The following is a 23,873-nucleotide window of genomic DNA, read 5'->3' on the forward strand; positions in this document are numbered from 1 at the left end:
ATAGAGATCCTATGGTTACTTGCAGTTCATAATCTACAATCCTAATAAAGTGCAGTGAGCTATGAACTGGCATCAAAGAGCTGCATGCAAACTGCAAGGCATAGGCTAGAAACGTATGTTTTCCCCCTATCTTTCATTACCCTAATATTTACTAAAAAGGGTTTGTTTGGGTAGAAATATATTCCTGTTAGTGAAGCTAACTTCAGACACTGTGTTGCGTTACTAAATCTTGAGTTTGGGCTTCACCAGCCCATGAAGTCTTAAAATATAATGCCTACCTGGTTGGATGAGGTACACCTTTGTCTTATGTAACATTTCCTATACAGTTACACTGATTTATACATGTATGATCAATGGGGGTGTTGTAAAGTCCTCTGATACCCTATATTGACGTGAATAGCGCTATAAAGGAAATGAAATAAATGTGGGAGAAGGGTTATGGAGAGAAGAGGGGCACCATTGCTTGCTGATAGTGAGGGAATCTGTGGAGAAGTAGCTCACAGGGGGCGGGGAGCGCTGACAAAGATTGTCGCACTATGCGCCACCAGGGCTAGAACCAGCCCTGTCTGCACCTACTGAAGCTGCTGAATTGTCTTCGTAGAAAGCCCAAGATAACACAAATTACCAGTCCTAAAAAGCATTCCTGAACTCAACCAACAGGGACTACAAATCCTGAAGAATGAAGAATAGGACATTTTTGAGCTGTCTGATTTGATTAAAACAAGAGGAGATAATCACTTTTACCTGATCCCCAGAGACAAACTCTTATCCAAATGAAAACGTAGATATTTAGGGGCAGATCTACAAGGAAGTGCCGCCGCATGGCACCGCAAGCCCTTTGGCTGCGCCACACTGCGGCACTTCCGAAGCACAGGGATGTGACATATTTACAAGAATATGTTGCATCTCTGTGCTTCCCCATGCACTGGCGCACAAACTGCAGCCATGCGCTGGTGCAGGCAGCCTTGCACCACGGTGCAAGGATGACTGCGTCATAGGGAGATTGTTTTTGTGTTGGAAGGGGCACCTCCCTGCACACAGACAATTACTACAGGCATTTTCCTCTTTCAATGCGTGCTGTAGAATGCATGTGAGGCAGCAGACACAGGGACGCCGTTCATACCGGCTATCGAAGAACGACATCGACCAAACTCTTTCTCGAGCAGGGCTCGGACTCCGGGGGTCGAGTTTCGGGAAGTCGTGTCGAGGAGGATAGCCACACCCACCTGTCGTGTTTCCCTACAGCGAGGCGAAAAGACGGAAGTTGGAGGAGCTGACTCCGGAAGCAGTGATTCTCAACCATTAAAAAAGGACCGAGACCAGGAAAGAGGGTCGTCGACGAGCGAAGGAGCAGAGGTGTATATGGAGCAGAATACGGCGAGTTTGGAGAGTGAAGACTGAGTCTGGATCAGAGCGCTAGAGGAGGAGACAGACAAGCGTTGGAGCGAGGAGTGGTGGAGCCCACCAGAGGAGGCTGGAGAGCGGCCGCCTCCGGCGGAGCCTTGAGTGACGGTAGCTCCGGGGAAGGTGGGGGTGGGTACGAGGATTTTGGGAGAAGGGTATAGACAGCGGGCACGGGCTAGAAGAGCGGGAATTCCGCTAGTACTTGTGGCACATTATTTGTTTTTATATAAAAAAACCCTCCCCTAGATTTTTTATCATCACCGCGTGTGTAGGAAGACTTTTTGTTGTGAGTGATCGCTCCTTCCTTAGTCCGGTTTTCCTCCCGTCCATGGTGTATACTTTGTGTGACTTGGACCGACTAGACAACACCCTTTTGGTGTAGGTGATGGGTAGCATTTGAATCCCCACCCCATAGTCACACATTTACTGACGGCATCCTTCTCTCCCTTCTTTATGAGCCTCTGGGGTGAAGCCAACAAGACGGAAGAGCCGAATCAAGCACCCTCAAGCCCCTACCCAAGATTAGAGAAGACGGACCAGAAAGAAGAGGAAGTCCGAACACCCGTAGTAAAGCCAAAGACCAACCTCCGTGTCTGTTTATCCGACCCGCCCTCCCACAATACAGCACGCTTTGAAAGAGGGAAAAAACAAGTAAAAATGAAAACATTTCTCCTCGTTGCGCCTCTAGGGTAGCGTAGCATTCAAACGCATCTCCAGATTTACGATTTCTCGTAAATCTGGAGACGTGTCTTGTTCCATGGATGTTTGCGTGGGAACACCCACAGCAACACCCATGAAACGCCCCTTCAACGCAAAGTGCTGCGTGTGAAGGGGATGTATTTACAAGGAGAGGAAAAGTCACGCAGGGTGGCTTTTCCTGTCCTTGTAGCTATGGAGCAGCCCCCTGTGCCACCAGTACGTCACGAAAAGTGAGGTACTGGTGGCGCAGGGGGCTTGTAAATCTGCCCCTTAGCCTCTGTCCCATCTCGCTGTGCTGAACCTAAGTCTTACTCGCTGGATGTTTTGCTCTAGTCAGATACTTAACGAGAAGTAATACAGCCCTTTCCACCTCGAAAGCATTATGTTGTTAAATAAGAGCCTAGGACTGGAGCAATAAAGATACACTTGCCAATTGAAGTAGATTCATGAGATATAAGAAATGAAGAACGTCAAAGGAAGACAAGAATCCAGGAAGCTGTGGTGGGACGACGGAGTCTGCCTTGAGTTATCTTGATTGCACTGTGTTGATTCCTGCCTTCGATGAAAGTCCTTTCTGATGACACAAGCTTTGGATACCAGGCGAGAAGCGCCAATCAAGGTTTGTGAGTGTGGCAGGTGTTAAGTGACTGAGCATTGTGTGGAGCCTGTATATTGCTAAGCAGCCATACACGCAAGCACTGGCAAAGCCAATAATTTTGGCTTGTATTTTGAGACCTGACTAAAATATAACAAGCATTGGCATAGCCAATAGGTCTCGTCTTTGGGACCTTATAAGTGTTTAGGTAGATCTATTGGCTTTGCCAATGTTTGTAAGCTATGTTATAGAGAAGTTAAGTATTAAAATGGTTAATAAGCTGTCATTGAATTCCAAGCTTTCTTTGGCATCAGGAGAAACAATGTAACTGCATCACAGAGATACAGAGCTGTAGAAACAAACACACAATTAAGGAAATGTATACATGTACAACTACATAAATACATGAGTCAACAATAAGCGGATCTGCCCAGAACATATATCAAACGTGACTCCCTGCCCAGAACATATATCAAACGTGACTCCCTGCCCAGAACATATATCAAACGTGACTCCCTGCCCAGAACATATATCAAATGTGCTTCCTTTAGTAAGCAGTGCACATTGGAATATAAATGCACAAATTGATCGTGCATCAATGTTATTGTTAAAGAAAGCCGTGTCGCGTTGATAACGCGGTGTGATGGTCGACCGGTAAGAACCTCTGCAAAGGATTTGTGGACAAACTCTGGCAAGGAACTGTGGGATAAAGGCTGAACATAGTCTATTTCAGTCCCACAATATTTATAAAATGCCATGAGAAAAAAATTGCACAAATCATGCCTCAATTTGCACAATGGTCGGCATGCATAATTGTACATGCCGGTTAAGCATTACATTTCTAAGCACACTCATGAGAGATGATATGAAAATACCCACAGGGAGGAGGAAACTGCAGAGAGTTGGCAGGGAAAAGTTAAAAACAAATGGTAGGAAGGTAAACATGTATTGTAAGCACAGCAAACACGAGACAGAGAGCTGGGGTGGTGAAAAGTGAGGTAAAAAAGAATATATCTGCCATCCTCACCCCAGTCCCATATGCTGCTGGGTCTGCCTGGTGCCAGACCTATCCCATGGGGCCACGGCAGTTGGTTTGGTCGGGCTCCTGCTAACTACCTTTACACCTAAATGCCAGTTGATCTCTGGGATGGAGGAGGTCATGGGGTGTTCATCACATTTCTCTACTCTTCACAAGCTATCATCTTTAAAATGCCCCTAAACGTTGCCAAAACAAATGGAATGAGTACATAATACTGCAGGAAAACGGGACGCTAGTAACGCACTGAGTAATTAAATCAAACTTCTTTTGAGTGAATCTGGCTGGTATCTACAGTATTCCCAAACTGTTCATTTCTTAAAGGAACATACCATGATTATTATATTGCTTACAATCTGAGCACTGCATGAAAAAGTAATCTCTGAACATCATTTTAAAGGCCAATGCTTAGGGAAGTTTGAACACCAAACGAAAATTAGCCTGTGAAATAAGAGCTGCTTGTGTCCAGAATGGCACAGTAATTGAATAAAAAAAACAGAGATGGAGGTATGACGTTGCCAGGGTAATAAATAGTCTTTGATTCGTACTGCCAACTCCACAGGGCCGGATCCCTAGAAAGTCTTTGCGATAATTATAAAATCCACTTTCAACATGGATAATGACCCCATCCTACCCTTAAACACGACCAATTATTATGCACCTCTCAGGGCAAATCCACGAAAAGCTGCTGCGCCGCAAGTGCCGACATACGTGTATAACCCAAAATGCCCCCACCACACATGGACCCAAGTGTGAAAGGACTATCAGCCCGTCCTGCCCATAGCAAGATGGTACGTTCAATAGTTGTTCCAAAAAGCACCATTAATGGGTCAACTACACCCGAAAGCATGCAGGGATGTCACGTTTACTTCTTGGCACTTGACAACTTTGAAGTGCCAGGTCGTTAGAGCAAGAGGTCAGGGGCCATGGTGCAATGAAGTGTTGGAATGTGGCAGGTTGCGTGCAGGACAGTGTAAAGTGCCCGTCTGTGGAACAATACATCAATGACAAAACAGAACTTAATGCACTGGATAGTTGGTGAAATGGCTACTGTACCCCGCTTTATGCACCACGTCCAGAGATCTGAAAGGGAAAGCAGGGGCATGCACGGTGCCCCATTTTAGGTGTAGGCACTTGTGGCGCATAATAACATGATCACAAAGCAATGGCTGAAGGGGGCTGGCCTGAAGTAGGGAGCTCAAGGGGCTGGGCCAGAAGCTCACTGTACTAGGTAAGACTAAACTGTCCAGGGGTCCTGCTCTCCAAACGTTTGATGCCAAACAGGAAGAAGCAGTATAACTCATCACATGTGTAACCTACCCCGCTGGCTGTTTGCTTAAAGTCAAATTGCAAAACTCCTCCTCCTGTCAGGGCATCAGCAGCAGCTCCCTCACGTCAGTGTGTGTCAACACAAAGTCCGTACACCGAAGCTCGCACCTCCAGGCAAAAGCAGTTATGCAAATGCAATAAGGAGGGGGACCGAGCGAGCCACAAATTATAATTAAAACACAGCATGTAAATATCAGCAAAGACAATGGGCTTTTGTTTTTACGGGTTTACCGGGATACAAAATAAGGTGTCACTGCCACCTTTTAACACACAAAGGAGAGCAGAGGAACTACACAGAGACCCGCAGAGGTGCGCCCGTCTCACGGCAGGCTCCCGCCAGCAGGGCCTTTTTGGCCTTAAGCAAACATTCTCTAAATTCAGAAAGTGACCAGTGCCAACTTGTTTTCCTGTGGTGTTACAAGAGCTGCAACTAGCGCCTTCTCCTCCCCGGTCTTGATTCAGGCCGCCAGGCATACCTGGTGTGACGGACCCGGAAAGTAGCGTGCACATTAAACGTCTGAGGCACAATTGTAACTGGTACCCACAGACTGTGGGGGGCGGGGGCAAGTGTGGGTACCACCTACTTCTCAACTTTCCCGACATCAGCAGAATGGAAACTGAGCCAGAAAAAGATGATGTAGTGACAAGTCCAGGGTCGCGTAACTTGGTAAAGTAGCTGGGCAGGTAGGAAATTCAAGCCATTCGTTGAGGGCATCTATTTACTGTAAAAGCCCTTTTCCAATCATAGAATGCATACCTCAGCTACAATTAGGCCTAACTTCTGTTTAGAAAGTTTCCTTGTTAGCAGAGTTTAGTGACATTCCGGTAACAACTTCTGAAAAACGCTAAAAAAACAAAGAAAACAATATATCGTCAACGTGAGTGTGCAAACGTATCACAGGTCTTTAAAAAAGTAAGCAGTAAAAACTTCTCTAAAGCATAAAAACAATAACGAAAAGGGTTACTTCCTGTATCACAAACGGAGTGTGTAAAACAGATCACATGGCCTGGTGAAAATGTCAGGAAAGAGGAAAAAGAAAGCAAATCACCACGTATGGCCACCGCGAGTGTGTAAAATAAATTACAGGGCGTGGTAAATACCTGTGAAAAGCATAAAAAGAAACCGGGTCTCCAGCCGCCAAACAAATTAAATAAATAAACCAAGCGCGGCTGCTAAAGTCAGCGGACCATGCCCCAAAAAAAATTAATAAATAAATCAAGCGCGGCCGCTGAAGTCAGCAGACCGCGCTTCAAATTAATTATATAAAAAAGCAAGCGCGGTGAAAGTGGCCAGCCAGCGGCAAATGAATGAGGAAGTGAAACATGCATTTCGAAGTGAATTCTTTTAGGGCTCAAATATAGTGCTTACCAAGTAATTGAAGGAGGCCATGTCCCTCCACAAGTAAAAGATCCAATCCAGGTGGGCGGGGCCAAAAGCAGACAGGGTGGCAACCCTCAGTGTAATGATTGCCTCCGGTGCAATCATTACACTGTGTTTTACATAATCCATGACGCAAAATGACGCTCACGAATCAAAAATGCAGGCGGAGCAGTGACATGACTTCTGGAACCGTACTGATTCCAAGAGGCCCTCGCATGGCGAGAGCAGTGCATGCGCTGCTAACGCCAGGCGAGATCTAAAACAGCCGGCTCCAGTCAAAACAAAACGTAATTGCTTTCTACATATAATGCATCTATTGGATAATTATTGTAATGAGTAATGATTCAGTGTTCTTTTGGGATGTAAAATAGTTCATTAGATATTAAACGCAAGCACTCTCTAGGGAGTGGAATGTTATACCAAAAATACAATATCTTGAGGGCAGACAGAATACTCCTCTCGGTATTCCCTCACCGGACTCACACATGTATACGTAGACGCCTGTTGGATCAAAATATACCATGATAACATAGTGGCGGGTGGCATGGGACCATACGGCATCTCAGTTACAGCTTTGTTATTTGTTTGTTTGTGGCATAAAACCTAATAAACAGATTTATTTTCTAAAATACTCCTCTGGGCAGAACCAAAGCACTGTCTATGTACTGGTAATAATAGGTCATGCAGCCATCTGCACTATTACTCCAAATCTAAAAGGGCATAAAAAGAATAAGATAAAATGATAGCTTTCTTGATTTGAGGACAATTGCGCCTACCTAAACCAGACTGGCATTTTCGTACAATGGTCGTGGTCTTGGTCCCTGCACACATAATGTATTTCCTACTGTACCGTGTTTCAATTGCTTGTGTACTGGAGTATATCAGTGAGTTATTTCACGACAGTTTACATTGAAAATGACTCCTTTTACACATTCATTTTTCGAAATATGTTCAATGGGAATCCTTTTCCCTATCCACGCTCACAAACCTGCCCTAAGCTACACAATAGGAAGCAGGCAATACTGAGCACTTCCTGAAACTTTCTTTTCTGACCCAGCTCAAGCCGCATGGTCAGCAGTGCAGTATGCCTACTTGCCAATCTACTTATGCTCAGTAGCAAAGAGCACTTAAAGTAACCACACTCCAGGAAAGACACATGACATCTTGCCTCCAATAGAAAACTGGCTGTGCATAAGATGGACAGAAGCCAGAATAACCGTGTAAAGGTTAAAGCACAAGACATGTAAATAACTGATAAGAGCATACAAAATGTGGACCAAAAGGAGCCCACTCACACTAGGCTGACCTAGTGCACCTATCACAAACGCCATGTTTTTAATAGAAGAAAGTGGCATGTGTATAGGCCTCTGTGATACAAGACAGTGAATGCAAGGAGCTGGCTGGTAAGATAAAGAGATATGGAGTGTATTTGAACTTAACCAAAAGGCAATTGCTAAATCTAGAAATACCAGAGTCAATTGGCATCTCATCTTTACACAAGAAAAAGGAAAACAGAATGCCCTAAAAGGTCAAATGTAATGCAGATGTAAGCTTTAAAGCTGTGCATGACTGCGATCATAGAGATGTAGTCCATGAACAACACAAGGCATGAATTGATGCACGCATGCCACAGGAACAAATAATTCTACAATGCAGTCATAACATTGTCACCATCCTCTAGGATAAAAGGGGTTGTAACTGGATTGAGCAGTAACAATGTATTGGTAAGAAGCCACAGAAAGAAATTCTCATCTTTATTGTTCGTCTCAGCAATGTGTCAGCAAAAAATACGAGTAAAAGTACCCACATAAAAATGTTTAAAAAGTAGATTCGATAAAAACTACAATTAAAAGAATAAAGAGGAGTGGACAGCACAGGAGACCAATCCCCACACTGCAAGATAGATCCCCTTATAAAAACAATACTCGGGACATCAGCTCAGGGCACCTCAGCTGGCCTGCAGAGGGGCAAAAAGTTAATCTTTTCAAGGAAGAACCCATTCCCAGACTAGTTTGCAGCAAATATACAAGTAGTGTCAGCACTTAATAATCAAATCAGAAGCAAAGAAACAAGAAAAGACCAGAGAACGAGAAAAACGTGATTATTCACATTGTGCAAAATATCAAAAGGTAAGTTTCAGTAGCAACTCCCCCCCCCCCCCCCCCAACCCTCCACACAAAGCTCATAGTCTCGAATCGGTAACCAAAATTGGTTTTCTCATCATATTCCATGCAACACAAATATAATGTGGTATAGTCGTGTAAATTAAGGGGATATCAGTTCTGGAGCAAAGTGCATTACTACAGGTCGATACTGAGAACAACTTAAATAAGGACACTAGCTACTTAAAACACAGGTCTTTTGTTCTTGTGCAAATAATAAATTTGCAATATTGTATCACGTTACCCCAAAGTCACAGAAAGAAATTATTAAATTACAAGAAACATATTTACAGAATGGCAATGCTATGTTGTATGCTCCACACATGCCTCCGAGACCCATCAAACATATGTAGAAGTATGCAGATAGGACATCCCCCAACACCATTCTTCTGCTGCCAAACAAGTTCTCCAGAATATCGGTGGACCTCTCAAACATCAATCACCCATTCCACATCATATGAACAATTACTATGTTTAAACATAGACAAGCACCTGTGGTTGTACACACATTTGACAAAAGGAAGCTAACCGGAAGCATAACAACCTGTAATGCTGAACCAGGGCCCGATTCACAGAGGCAAATGTACCTGTGTACATTTAATCACATGCTTATTTACATCTCCACCTGCTCCACTTTTTGCTATTCATTGTGGTGTAACGCTCCACTATTAGCTATTCACCAAGTTCGAGTAGATATTTTTACCTATCTGTAGACTTACCACCCGATCCAGGGATAGGGGAGAACCTCCTATGATTTTATGTACGACCCTAAAAGTTACTATAAGTAACTTTAAGACCTGAATTGTTGGCAGACATGTCCACCACTGGGGCAGACACCTCCAAAACATAGATAGAGATATTCCCAAGGGGAAGTATAGGGAAAATTAATAAAGTGTATTATTATTATTATTTTTAAAATAATAAACACCAATATTTTAATATATAACATAAATGTAAAGTAATATACAATATTTTTTAACTGAAAATAAAAATTGACAGCACATTAAGTCCTCAAATTAAATGAATTCCAAATAATACAATCATTTTAATATATTAAGTAAATTGACAACTGTTTGCAAAAAATATATTCAGCATCAATACTTTTATGTTTTATTACTTAGTAAAATTGTTCAAAAGTTATATATTTAATTATTTGTTTAAATATTTAAAATATTAATGTAACCTTTAAAAAACTCATTACATTTGAAAAGTAGTTATTAATATATATATATATGCATATACATGTGTACATATATATTTCTTTTTAATCGTTGATCTAATTTAATTAATTTAACACAAGTCTATGTGATGTTATTTTAATTCTTTACCTCCATTCCTCCATTTTTATGATAGTGCATTGCAGTACCAGTGGTTGCTCATGTATGCTGTTTTATAAACTGCAAAGCTGGGCTGCAGTATATTTACACGTGTTGACACCTTTAGGACTGTAGTAACTTCAGAAGTGTATTTTGTGAATTGCAGTTGTCTTACCTTTTGTCGGTGTGTATTTTATATTAGCATGTCCCTCCCAAACAACTCCTTAAATTTTCCTATCTACTCTCCTGTTTAGTAGTAAGAAATCTCCACTTCCCAGCTTATTGCAATGTGCATTGCCTACTGCAAGCTCTTGGGGTGCCTTCTACATCACAGAATGTAGGTAGAGGTCAATGTGGCTGCACACAAGTGTCCTCCGCTGCATATCAATGTGGCATGCTAATCCTTAGAGGATATGCCACATCCAAGAATTGGCACACCATCTCACTAAGCAGCTCACTCCTGCTTAATCCATGGCCTGGTTGTTCCTTTAGGGAAGTCCCGTCAGCAGTATTTCTGAATCAACTGATCCTGCATAAAATCCCAGACTAGAGACATTGCCATAATGTGGCCAGATTCAACCAGTTCCATGAGGGTCAATATGCTCAAGTTTGCTTAAAGGAGATCAAAAAGCACGTCAACTGTTTGATGACTGGAAGACTTATCACAATGAACTGCAATCCTGACTTTTCAGCATGATGCTTCACCCATACGGTAGTAGGCACCATAGCACATGTGCAGTATTTAGATGAGAACCTTATGAGCTTTAACAATTACTCACACATGGTATAAGCATGAATAGCTTCCACATACCACAATGTGGATGTCTTTGAAACTGTGCCAACAAATGATGCCATCTTTGTCAACATAGAGGGATAGCAATCAGGGCTACCATGGCACCAGTTGCAGGAACAGCTAGTCAATGACTCATGTATCGAGCCCACAAGCTGCTGAGTTTCCTAAGCATTAAGCTAAATCAATCTAGTTTATATGGACACACTGGGTAAGATTACAGGCAGTTCATTTATATGCAAAGATCCATTACAGGTTAACATCCAGGTGGTGGGGGAATTGTGGCGGCCAGTGGTACAATCAAATTAGCCAGTCAATCTCTCCTGGTTGCCTTTCCACAGGCGTGGAGCCAGCTCTGTCGGTATTAGGATAGGTTGATAGGCTTTACGCAGTTGTCATATTGCTTCATATATACCATCCTCATATTATGGCACATTGCTTCCTGTGCCTCCAACTAGTTGTGGCTTAATACCACTCCATTGTATTCATGAAAGTGTGCTGTAAGTGTGCCCACTCAAGGTAAGGTCTCCTGCATGCAGGATCATTTTAAGGGGTTCTGTCCCAGGGTCCCAGTCTTTTAGATTCACCCATCTTATGCATGAATGTCATTTAGGGGTCACCAGAGGTTGCAGATGTGACCCCTAGCTTGCCTTGTGCGAGCCCTGGCACAGCTTTTGCGACCCTTGCCAACAGAGGTGGCAAAATCAGTGCCACGAATACAGTGACAGCTCGTCCGTATGGACATTGGTTTCAGTCATTTTTATTACACTCTCAGTGAATAATATTACATAAATCACTATTAGTGTAATAAAACATGGAGCACAATTAGGTGGAACATGGCCTTCCCTGGGAGCTGAGATGAGTAACAAAATGCTTCTACTACCTGTGTGCTTGTGGGCAAGAGTGTGTTTACGTGAATTAGTGTATCTATGCGTGAGTATGATTGAAAGTGAAGGTCAAAGGGCACGTGATTTCACTTCTGCTACCCCTGGCATTTTGGTGAATTGACGTCCATGTTCTTATTGAGATGTCTACAGATGCCTGTGTTGTGACTATTTTGTGTACTAACAAAGCTTGCAGAACTGTTTGCTCTGCTGTTGAGTGTCGGTGAGGAAAGAGTGCACAGAGGCAAATTAACCTAAATGTATTGTGTAAAGTAAAGGTATAACTGTTGACTAAAAACGTTCAGTTAATAAAAAAAAAATGACACATGCACAGGTGTCAAAAAGTGACCTGTTACAGCCAGAATTTTCTGATTTTCCCTGACTATGCAAGCACTACCTCCAATGGCCCTTTCCTGCTCCTGCATGTGCAGGGAGGTGTCAGGAAGGGTGCTCATATCCTGGCAATGTGCAGGCTTATTTTCATTACAAAAGACTTAGGACCTGATTTACATTTTGGCCGGTTTACTCTGTCACAAACGTGACAGGTATCACGTCTGCTGTATTACAAGCCCATTATTTCCTATGGCACTTGTAATACAGTGAATGGGATATCCATCATGTATGTGACGGAGTAGCCCATCCGCCAAACTCAAATCTAGGCTCATATTTAGCAATTAGCAACAGAAAGGTGAGAAGTCAACCTTTGCAAAGGGCCTTCCACTGCATGGCAACCCATTTTGCTGAATTTTTAGTAACATTAGAACCGTTTGAGCTAGAAACACATTTCTTTTTGTTTAAATCTGCAAATTATCCAGCAGATAATTATGTGGCAAATGCTGCAAATCTATAATTATGCGAAAAACTGCCACAGATGCACAATCTTATAATTCTAGTGGCTCTGAGTATAGCTCTGTTGCCATATGCCCGGGTCTGTAATGTGTGGGGATCTCAATGGATAGCTTTGCTGCCAGAATCTTGAGCCTTTAAGATCACTGTAACCTGAGGGATAGCTCTGCTATCAAAAGCATGAGCCTGCAAGATATATGTAATCTGAGATCAGATTTGCTGTTGGGTGCTGGGTCCTGTGAGATAAATATGAATTACTATATTTTGTGAGACCCTAATAGCATCAGTCTTTCAGTCTGTGTCTCCTGGGGGATAGCTTTAGGGGGGTATCCAAAAAGAGAGGAGCAACGATCAACAGAAAAATAATCCCCATACTCCCAGCCGACGCAAGCTACCCCAGGCCAGAGTCAAAAGCTGACTTCTATTAAATAGAGCTACTGGCCCTGAGGCTGAATACATCTCTCTGGCATCTAGCGAAACTGACGCTGACATTTGAGAGTACGAAACACGTGAATACACAGATTGAGCAGTAGAGGCATTCCTGGAGGCAAGGAAGAAGAGGTCTGACTGACTGTTTTAAAATTTGTCAAGCCCAGAGCCTAGAGATCATAGTGTTCCTGGACGTGAGACATAGCACAATTTTTAGCCCCGCTCTTTTGGCCGATATTGGGTTGGAAGGGACTGGCCAGAGTTACTTATTGTTAGTTGTTGTTGACATGTCCTCCCCACATTTTCTCTGCTTCTTCCCTTTTTAGGTCTCGCCTGACCCAGCGCATGCACTGGTCTGGCGAGACTTTTTGTGAGGGCTCCAAAAAGTGCTACCATGGCCAGCCCAGAGCTACAGTGCATGTGCGCGGGCACGCGCACTTGATTGCGATCACTTTCACTTTCGCGGCCGCTTGGCATAGCCAATTGGTCTCGCTTTTGGGACCTTATAAGTATTTAGTTATGCAACTGTTGCAAGGCTAAACACTTATAAGGTCCCAAAGGCGAGACCTATTGGCTATCCCAATGCTTGTTGTTCTTCTGTCCCCACTCCATACTCACCCTTGCCCGCAGGAACAGCAAAAGGGATGGGTAGTGCTATTTATAGCACTTAAATGCAGTGATAAACAATTTCTTTAGGGTGTCTTTCTAAGCCGAGCTTTGCCCCGCAAGCCCCTTTTGGGTTGTTGGTGGGTGAATGTGTAAATTCCTTACCCAATAAAAATATTCATAAGGGATACCTTTACTCTAAGGGGGTTGAACCTGGATGATTTCTGTAAGCAGAGGTAGAAGCTGAGACTGTATCACCCTAACATGAATGATAGCTCTGCTCTCAGAGGTGTGAGTCTGTAAATTCTGTCGCCTTAGGAACATCTTGAGCTTATAGGATCTCTGTAACATGCAAACTGTGGAAGGTTTGCACCAGTAAATATGTTCAGTGTTCATTTCCGATGGGAAGGGGAACTGGACACCCCCAAACTTTCTGGGTGGGGTGTGGGAAGGGGTTTCTCCACAGTGAAAATGTTTCCCCATGGAGAAAGAAAGAGAAAAGCAAATGATGCAATTGCACAGAGGGCTGCCTTTCCCCGGTGCAGATAATTCATCATAACATGGCCAGTAGCATGCAAGGAAACCTCCAGCAGCAATGCTTTTACATTTCGCAAATGCGAGTTTTCTCAGTACAAAGGGGAAATAAACGATTCTGTTTCAAAATCGATAGTTTCACTGTTTGGAAGCAAAAATGTAATACCCAGGGTTTTGAGTAAGAAAGAAAATGAATCCATATTTAAACTTTGTACAAGGTCAACCAGGAACCTGAGAGGAATGATTAAGCGGTTCTTCTGTGAGAAACTCGGCATCAACTGTATCACAAGCTGAAAGGCAGGCTAGGCATCAATGCGCGCGGCACAAAATGGCGCTTTTGTTGCTGTTTTCCACGCTAGTGTCATCTCTCAAGGTCACTAAGGAAACCAATGTGTATCCTTTCAGGATAGGTTATTGCGGCATCAGGAAGGAAGCGCTCTCGTTGCCGGACTGCTATTTTTAAAGAACCCTTACATAATGCAATCTGTTTAAGCTTCCTCTTGTCGTTAAATAGCACAAAGGGGAAATTAAGTTTGATGGCTTATAAATGTTTAATTGGGGATGTCACCTGACATCTCGGATTGTTTTGCACTGGACGCGTAGCAACAATATTCCTGCATGTATTTCAAGAAAATCAAATAAATACAGTGCCAGGGTAATATTTATTCATCCTCGTGCAAATCACTGGAGTGCACCAGATGTCTTAGAATTACAGGCTGAGCCACACGCACGACAGCATGATCAAGGCACATGATACGAAGGCATGGCAAGGGAGACCAGGAGACTTTTCAGAAACAGAAGACGGCGACAATCTTGTTTTCTCCCTTCGCCAGGTTTAAAAAACTACCCATGGATTAAATATACCTACCATTAAATGTTTTGTAAACGCCAGGGGCGACTCCTCCATAATGGCGGAGGAGCATCGCCTCACTGGTCAGAGTCAGTCAGCGAAAAATAAAATGATAATAAAACAATATTATAATTTTATTTTCCGTTGACTGACTGAGCTAGGGGGTCTTGGGCAGAGCCTTGCCTCCCCCACACGAATCGACAAGACCAGAACTGGAGGAAGATCCTTCGCCTACCTCGCCGCCAAGACCTGGAAAACTCTACCCCTCCACCTCAGGCAATCCGCGTCATTGACCCAGTTCAGGAAGGACCTCAAGACCTGGCTCTTCAACTGAACCTCCACACCTGATGGATCAGCAGGCACCTGCCCAGCGCCTTGAGACCCTCACAGGTGAGTAGCCGCGCTATACAAACCCCTGATTGATTGATTGATTGATGACAGGGGTTAAAAGTGATAGGCAATGTAAAGTGTGCATGTCAGTTTGGACGGTTGTCTTAGGCTGGCCAAACAGAAATGCACACTTAGGTTTCTCCAACCTAGCTATGTTGACAGCAGGTTGGAGAGAAGCCGCAGGCTCCCTATGCCTGAGAGAGCATCAGACCAGCCCGCTCAGGCCAATCCCCACGCTCCTCCCATGCTTTGTATAGCATGAGCGCAGCGTCTGGACTGGGTGGGGAGCCTGTGCTTTGTGCCTTAGTGACTACCAGGAGGAGAGAAGCACTGAGGTGACCGGCAGTGCCAGCATCGCAGCTGGGCAGGTACATTAAAAATATATATATTATTCCCCTAATCCACCGTAACTCCCAGTTTAGTTTCACGGCGACCGCCACTGGTAAACAACACCCTTGGAAGTGCATGGTAAGCAAATATGGCATAATAAAAAAGGTACAGAGCCTGGGGAAGGTGGGAGGGGGGGCAGGACCTATGCTGTGTTGGGTTGTGTAGTAAAGTGGAGCTGGGTGCTCCCTGAACTAACAGAATATAACAAGCATTGGCAAAGCAAATAGGTTTTAGCTTGGCCAAACAGGGGAATGAAGGGAGTGCAGGATGGAAAAACGGGGCGAGAGAGCGAAGAAACTTGCAATCCAATTGAGTAATGAAAGTAAAAGTTAGAAAAAAGTGTTTCCTCCCGTAAGTAGTGGAAGGATGCAGCTCATCCAATCAGAACACTGTGAGACCGAAAGGCTCCTGGGTAGGACAAAACACAAGAATAGGGGAACGCCACTGAATCACAAGCACACAACTGAGATAGACAACAAAACCATTCAATCAAGAGCAAAGTGCTGAACCAAAGCCCACTGTAAGTACATTGCAAACAATGGGTCTACTTACAGTCAGCAAAAACTGTCTATAGCTGAAAAAACCACCATTGACAAGGGAACAAGGAAAGTCTGTTATTGCACCAAGATAGAGTCTGTGTGTCCTAGTGATCCTTAGTTTATTGTTGGGTCAGGTAGTGGCTGAAACTCACTTGCCTAGTCTAAGGGCAAAGTCAAAGTCCTTGTTTCGAAGAGAACCAAGAAAGTGCTAGGCTTTGGGGATATATTCTGAGTATGGATAATAATAAAAGTCTATGCAGACAGAAACATTTATATTAAGATGATGTGCCCATGTGACATTTCAAGAATTCTTGAGCTACCGAGATGCTTCATCATCAGGAGCTGGGTACAACAGTTTTAATATTGCACATCGGAGTGAATGAGGCTCATCTACTTTTTCTTTAACTGTCCAGGTCGACTGGCTGTCACTGAGAGGTGAGGAGGGAATAACAGCATGCCAATGTCAGGAACCTCATTGTTTGTTACTGAATACCTGTGGATGTGATTGTGCTTGTTCGAGCTGAGAAGGGTTATAGTCGTGCCTCTGTGAATGGATCACCCTCATCACTCTGAGAAAAGGCATAGGACAACAGAGCCTCTTGCGTCAGTGAGTGGCACCTGTGTCAAGATCCCTGCAATGGTAAACAGTAGCAATGAGGTCTCTGCATCAATGATATGACCATCACATTGCAACCCTGTGAGTAAGGCTGTGGTCATCTATTACCAATAACAGTAATGTAATAAGAATTAGAATTGTTCTATTCAAGCCCTGGACAGACCACTAGGATGGTTAGGACCAGTTACTTACTTGTTTAGACCTGCTCCCCAATATCTAAACAAGAGTTGCAGATTCAGAAAATACAAGACTTCTGATGTTCAGAGGTACCTTTTCTAATCATAATGATTACCAAGGCTGCAAATGCACAGCTAAGGCACACAATACCACAGATAAAAGTGTCAGCATACGTGATCACCAACTACTCAAACAATGCCAACCCCTTGGTGGGGTCCTGGAAGGTAAGGGCACCTGGTCAACAACTGTATATGATTGATGAATGTCCATGTTAATGGTAACTGTATGTCTCCTTTAAGATGGAGTAAATAAACTGTTGACATAAACTCATCAGGGAAGTATAGCTTAGTGAGTGCAGGGATGAGCAAGGACCCACTACCTGGGAAATAGAACACTCAGACACTTTGGGTGAGATGTACAGATTGTGTTAACATTTTCTAAGGTGAACAAGTGTTCATCACACATTCTGTGCAAGAGACATCGACCGTGTAAGTTTGCAAATGAGAACTTCTCAAAGTTCTGGGAGATAGTGTATGACGGTTATTTTCAAGTTGTTTATGGCTGGCAGTTAAAAGGCTGGCGCCTCAATTTAGAGTTTGGCACAAACGTACTTCACCATTAACGTGTTGGAGTATCCTGTCTGCCAAACCTTTGGCCCGCCTGCTCTATTTAGCATCGAGTGGACTGCCATTTTTCCACCACCGGTGCTCCCCACTGCCCTCCAGCAGTGGAACGTTTACACTGACGGGCCACTGTTGTAAGGGCACAGACCACCACCCTATTTAGAGCAGATGGTCTGATGCACTTTCTTTTCTCATCGGAACTATCAAGAAAAGCATGGCACTTCCAGAAAGGAAAAAATAACAAGACCTCCACACCCTAAGAGAGGATCAGAGTTCTGTTTTTTTCTGATTTGCAAACACAAACTCCTGCTTTGGGAGTTTGTTTGTGAAAAAAGTAATTTTGCTGAGCAGCTGCCTAAAACATGGCGGCCCTAGGCTAACTTTGAGTGCCTGTAAAGCAACGTCCCTCGTATCGTCTCCTCTAGAAGTAAAGAAATCTCCATAAGGAAGATGGAAAACTCTAAATTCAGTGGGCTGAAGTCTGCCTAGGCAATGGCGATCATTACCTCCACTCTCCTGGTAGACAGCGGGCCACCATCCAAAACATAAACTAGGGTCTGGGATCTTTAAGACAAGAAAGCGGCATAGCGGTGGTATTTTTCCAAAATGTAAATATACATCATGTACTGCACAATGATGCATACAACAAAGCAACGTGGAGGGAGTGCAGTTACATCTGACATCCTAGTACCTCTGTGACATGAAAATGTGATTGACACTGATAATGCAGGATAGTCTAGAGAGGACTTTCTAGACAATCATCTAAGCACTTTGAGCCTAAATGGGATGGGCACACAACAATCCGCTAGTCATATGGCATTCAAGTCCACTAATATATGAAAAAGTGGCACAGATGTGCATGGGAAGGTCAGTACAGGCATGAACAACATGGTTTGCTCACACAAATTATGAGAGTGTAAAGAAAGAGCGATTGCAAGGATAGTTAATAGTATGCATTTAGAAATAAATTGAAAAAGCTACTTTAGCAGGCCACTGTTTTCCATCAGACTCCCCAGGCTCCCATTCAATCATTGGGCGAGTGTGTATCACAGATGTACCAACGGGAAAAGGGACATTCACTGGCATCACAAAAGATCTAGAGATTTATGTGCAGATCTGTATTGGCAAAAGGACTGCCATGCACCTCATTGTAAAATATTAGTAGTAGTGCTCCTTTGCGCAATTGGATCTTTCCAAACTACAGTGGGACTAGCTAAAGGCATTTTTCAGGCCACAATAGGCACTCTGCTTACTCTTACTGCCACTTTACAACATATGACCTAGCTCATATGTTTTCCAAATAATACTGCAACAATTACCCAAAGGAAGCCAGAAATCTGTTACTGACGGCACTCGTTGACTGCCATCCATCTCAAGGCCCAAAAGAAAATTTTCTAGACAGAAAGCAATAGTGGTGCTGTCCTCATCATATTCAAATGTGTTTAAAATTCAACAACAATCAGGTCCTTTGACTTTGTACTTGTGTTATAAAAGCATTAAAATATATAACTACATATAATAAATTCACAGGTTCAACCCATGATTCAATGACCATGTGAACAGTAGTACTTCCTAATTTATGGAGAGACTGTGCCAGTGGAGAACTTGGAAAAAAGTGAGCACAATTCTGTACACATGAAGAGGACAGGGTCAGAAATCATCAATATCACAAGGACAGATCTTGTTTTCAATAGGTCATGCTGTATACACAACTACACCACTGCATCTAACCACATCGCGGTGTGCATGCGAGTAGACCACTGGAATTAGGCTACAACAAAGCAGGACACGAAATTCTGTAGAGTAGCTTTCTCATTCTAAGGACAAGAATCGGTTGCCTCCACATGAGTGGTGTATTCTTGATGTAGGTCCTTGATTAAATGTGTCATATTGTAGTCATGTCCTGTATACGTCACACAATAGAACTGTGACATCATGCATAATGTACTCACAATGGGGCTCTGAAATTTGGTTTCTGTCTAGCATGTGTTACCTCAGTTGTCACAGTTATCTCCTTTGTAACATTCCCCTATGTGTTTTTGGATTAGGTTTGGGTTCTAGATTCTGCACCATATGTGTTAGTTCACATCCCCAGAGCTTGCAGTTAGTGGCATACACCATTCAATGTAGCCATGACAGATAACTACAAATTGATTCATTCTCCTGATGTGTGATGTAGGAAACACAAAGGTCATTTGGGACATCTGGTTGCTTCCGACTTATTTTTCCTCTCTTTTGGTGTTTCTTCAGATTTAGTGGTGGCAACTGGATGGGAATTTGCCGGCCTCTCTTAGGGTACCACATTAGAGTAGAATTGTGTCAGACATCGGAGAGATGCAAAGATGTGAATGTGAGTTCTTACCCACCATGCAGCTACAGAAGAACATATTGGATGTTGTGTTCCTGCCAATGTATAACACTGCTTAAGCTTTCCAGTACCTTGGTGTGGCCCTCTTTGCAGCCTAAAAGCTACAAGTTTATATTGCATTATGGCAGAAGTGTTGATTGTCTGTCTTATTCCACATGCTCTGCTGCTAATTTGCTTTATCACAATTTCAGCTCAACCTTTTGACTGGGGTGCTCAAGGTAGAGTTAGGGGCAGATTATGAGTTTGGTGGTCCTACAGCGGATGGTGCAACATTCTGTTCACTGTAGAACCACCAAACCATGGTGCGACCGCCTGCCAGATTAGGACTTCAGTCCTGGTCTGGCAGGCAGTCATGCGGCGGTTGGACAGCGGCGGTCTGTTAGGCTCCTAGAAAAGCCTAAAATGAAAAGCTCCCATTGCGCTGACTGCACCATCCTGCATAGTGTGGCATACATGTCAGACCGTGCAGAAACTTTGGATGAAAATTCAGGGGGACATGGAGGCAATACATTTGTGCCTCTGCATGCCCATGGGCCCTGAGGTGGCCAGGGGCCCAATTAGGGCTCCCTTAGTTGCCTTACTGCCACCCTTTTCATAGTGGGCTCACCTCTATGAAAAGGGTGTTGGTGAGGCAACCCGAACTATGCTCACTGGTGCCGCTGCAGCACCGCCAGCATATTTTTGCCTCTGACCACTGTGCGAACACCGTGGGATCCCGGATCCCTGGCAGTCGCAGTGGTCATGTACCTCCATGCTGATCTTCACTGTCAGTCTGCACTAGCGCCGGGACACCTCCTTCGAGTTAGCTGTTGCACTCTACAAATGCACTTTGATTGATTGATTGATGGCAAAGGTACATCATCAGTGTATTCATCCTCCTGAACAAAACATCCTGTGCGTTGAAGCGGCTGTACTCCACATCTGTGTCATGGCCCTTGGTGTCCACTGCAAGCGGGTGTGTCTTATTATATTTCTTGTGTTGTCTGCTATCCTTCCTCTGTGGGACACCAGTTTGGTTACCATTGTCATCTTCTACAGGTGGCTGAATTGCTGCACAATTGGTCGGGCATGTGTTGATTGATGTAGAGCATGATGTCCCCCTTGCATCCACAGCAGCAGCAGCATCAGGCTGCAAATTATAGGAGTGAACGTCTACTTGTCCATCTGCATAGCAACTCATCTCTCGTCAGCATTCTTTGTTAAAGCTACCCTGACTGTAATAAGTGTGGACATCATACTTTTACTCATAGATGTGTCTATTCAAATGTAATCTAGCTGGGGGGGGCGTGGCCAACTGCCGAGGGAAATGGCCGCACTGTAGCTGAGCTCCGCTGCACCATTCCCGTATTATCCGCATAATCTCTGCTGGCCCTGGCCGCCATCGTCCTACCTACTGCCCGTCTGTGGGTGACCCCTGGTCCGGGGACTGGACGCAGTTTTAGGGTCCTCGGTGGCAATTGTGAGGTGCGGCAGGCCTTGATCGCAAGCAGGGGCTTCAGCGGCACGCGCCCAGCTCCATATCGGGCACATACAGAAATCGACGCTGAGGTCGCGGCGTGGAGTGAGGGGCACGTCAGTTGGAGACAGACTCAATTGACTTGTCGCCCGGTGTGGTGGGCCCAGACTCCATGGCTGCTCACGTACCCTGCGGCTGGTGGCTTTCAGCTTTAACTCCGCAATTTACCAAGTGGCGGTGAATTCCGGGTGGGCCGGCTGGAGGCATTCAGCGGAGTCCTATGGCCTGCGCGCACAGGCACGCGAGTGTCTCTGACAGCAGGACATCGTCAGGGGCCCGGGGCACGTCCGGCCCTTGCCCAGGTGCATTTGGAACTCGACGCCAGGGTCGCAGCGTGGTGAGTGGATCTCCTTGACTTTTCCCTGCCTGCCACTGAGGCTGCCCATACATCTGGCGACCGGGGGTGCCCACCTCTGGCTTTATCACCTACTGAGTATACGGCCCCTGTAATCGAGTGAGCGCGCATCTCTGGAGGCGAGGCACCCACTGCGGGGAGCCCCACGACGACCTGGGACGTGGGTAGCTGGCCATCTTTGTTGCTTGGCCCCTGTTAGCGCCACGACACCCAGGGACGGGGCAGTGGCAGACAGCATCATCATAGTGGATCCTGCTCCGGTCTCCAATTGGACCCTGTAGCGCCTTCTCCTTGTTCTACAGGTTTGGTCCCTTCAGCTTGTACGCTTGCCAACGAAGTCTCTCCCGTTCGCTCTCTCTGCCCTCATCGTCTCCTGCTGCGCCTTCAGGGCCCTTGGACAAGTCATGGTGGAGGGGAGCTCCAGGTGGGCAAAAACCGACAGGTCTGTGCGGGTTGGTGCCCGAGGCAGGCGGCGGCGAGTAGCCCGCAGGACTCCCACCCCTAATCCTTTCTCTCTCGCTACGGACTGGGGCATACAGCTGACGAGATGGCGACGGGCCGCAGTGGCTGTAACACGATCCAGTCCAAGCTTGATAAATTTGCGTGGCAGGGGAGGCAGGTGGGGGATCAGTCTAATCCTAAAGACCCAGGAGGTCGCCCGGAGCCTACATTGCAGGACATCTTGTCAGCAATCATGACAGTGCGTACCTCTCTTGAAGCCAGTATAGCCTCTGTGGCAACGGAGGTGTCCCTGATATGGGCGGACATGCACAAAATGTCAGAACGAGTTGGGACCATCGAGGTGACCACGAAAGAACTTAAAGCAGACTCAGAGCTTCTCAAGCGCCAAGTGTCTGAGCTCCAAACGGCGCAGGAGGCGCTAACACTGCAACTCGATGACTATGAAGGCCGGCTGAGACGCAATAATGTCCGCATTTTGGGCATGCCAGAATGGGCGGAGGGACCGGCGGCCGACCTCTTTGTGGAAGACCTGATCCTCAAGCAGCTTCAGCCGAGGGGCCTCTCAAAATGTTTTTCCATTGAACTTGCTCACCGTGTCTCCGGGGGAAGACCTCGGCCTGGGGCCCCACCCCGGCCAATCTTGGCGAGGGTGTTCAACTACCGCTATCCTACAAACAGCGAGGGCGGCCCCACCATTAGTCGTCGATAACAGCAAGGTCACCTTCTTTCCTGACTTCACCCTGCGGGTCCAGAAACTACGGCGCAGTTTCTTGGAGGTGAAACGTGCCCTAAGGGAGCAAGAAGTCAAATACGCCATGGTGTTTCCTGCCAAGCTGCGCATTGAATCGGAAGGGAAACTTTGGTTCTTCACCCATCCAGAGGAGGCATGGGACTGGCTTGATGGCTGGAGAACTGTTGGCAGGGGATCCCGCAGGTCCAGGGGGGACGTTGTAGGCCCCAACGGACGCGGATGCAGGCAGGGGACGCCGACGCAGGACGACTCGACAACGGGTGCCCCGGAACTGCAAGTATACACTCTATCTAGAGAGGTGGAGGTTCCCTCCCACCCTTTATCACCACCCATAGACAGTTACTGAGGAGGTCTACTCTCTTCTTTTTCTCCCATTTCGGCTCATTCAGTTCTGTTGGGGGTTTGATAGGGAGAGGGGTGCGGCTTTACGGATTGAGCAGTTTTCTGCAGCAGAACTGCTGGCCTGTCGACAGGTTGTGGCAGCCGGCTCTGTGATTTCGCTTTCTCTGACTATTTGAGGGCAGGTGGGCCGGAGTGGGCACTGTTTTCTTTCTTGATGCTCTAGGGAATGGTGTTATATCACGTTCCTTGAAATGTTTGGGGTGGGCAACAGGCACTCTGCAAGTTGGGGGTGGCTGGCGGTTCTAGGCCCGTTATGCAGGGAGGCATGGAGGGTAGTGGGAGTTGGGTCAGGGGGTCAGGGGAGGGGGGGATTTTGTGTTTGGTATTGTTATGGTTTTTTGTTGTTGCATGTTCTGTATTGGTGCACGATTATGTTCGACGCTTCCACATTTGACGCGGTCCCACTGTTTTTAGCGCTCACAA

This window comes from Triturus cristatus, chromosome 2_2 (assembly GCF_964204655.1).
Source record: "Triturus cristatus chromosome 2_2, aTriCri1.1, whole genome shotgun sequence".
NCBI lineage: Eukaryota > Metazoa > Chordata > Amphibia > Caudata > Salamandridae > Triturus > Triturus cristatus.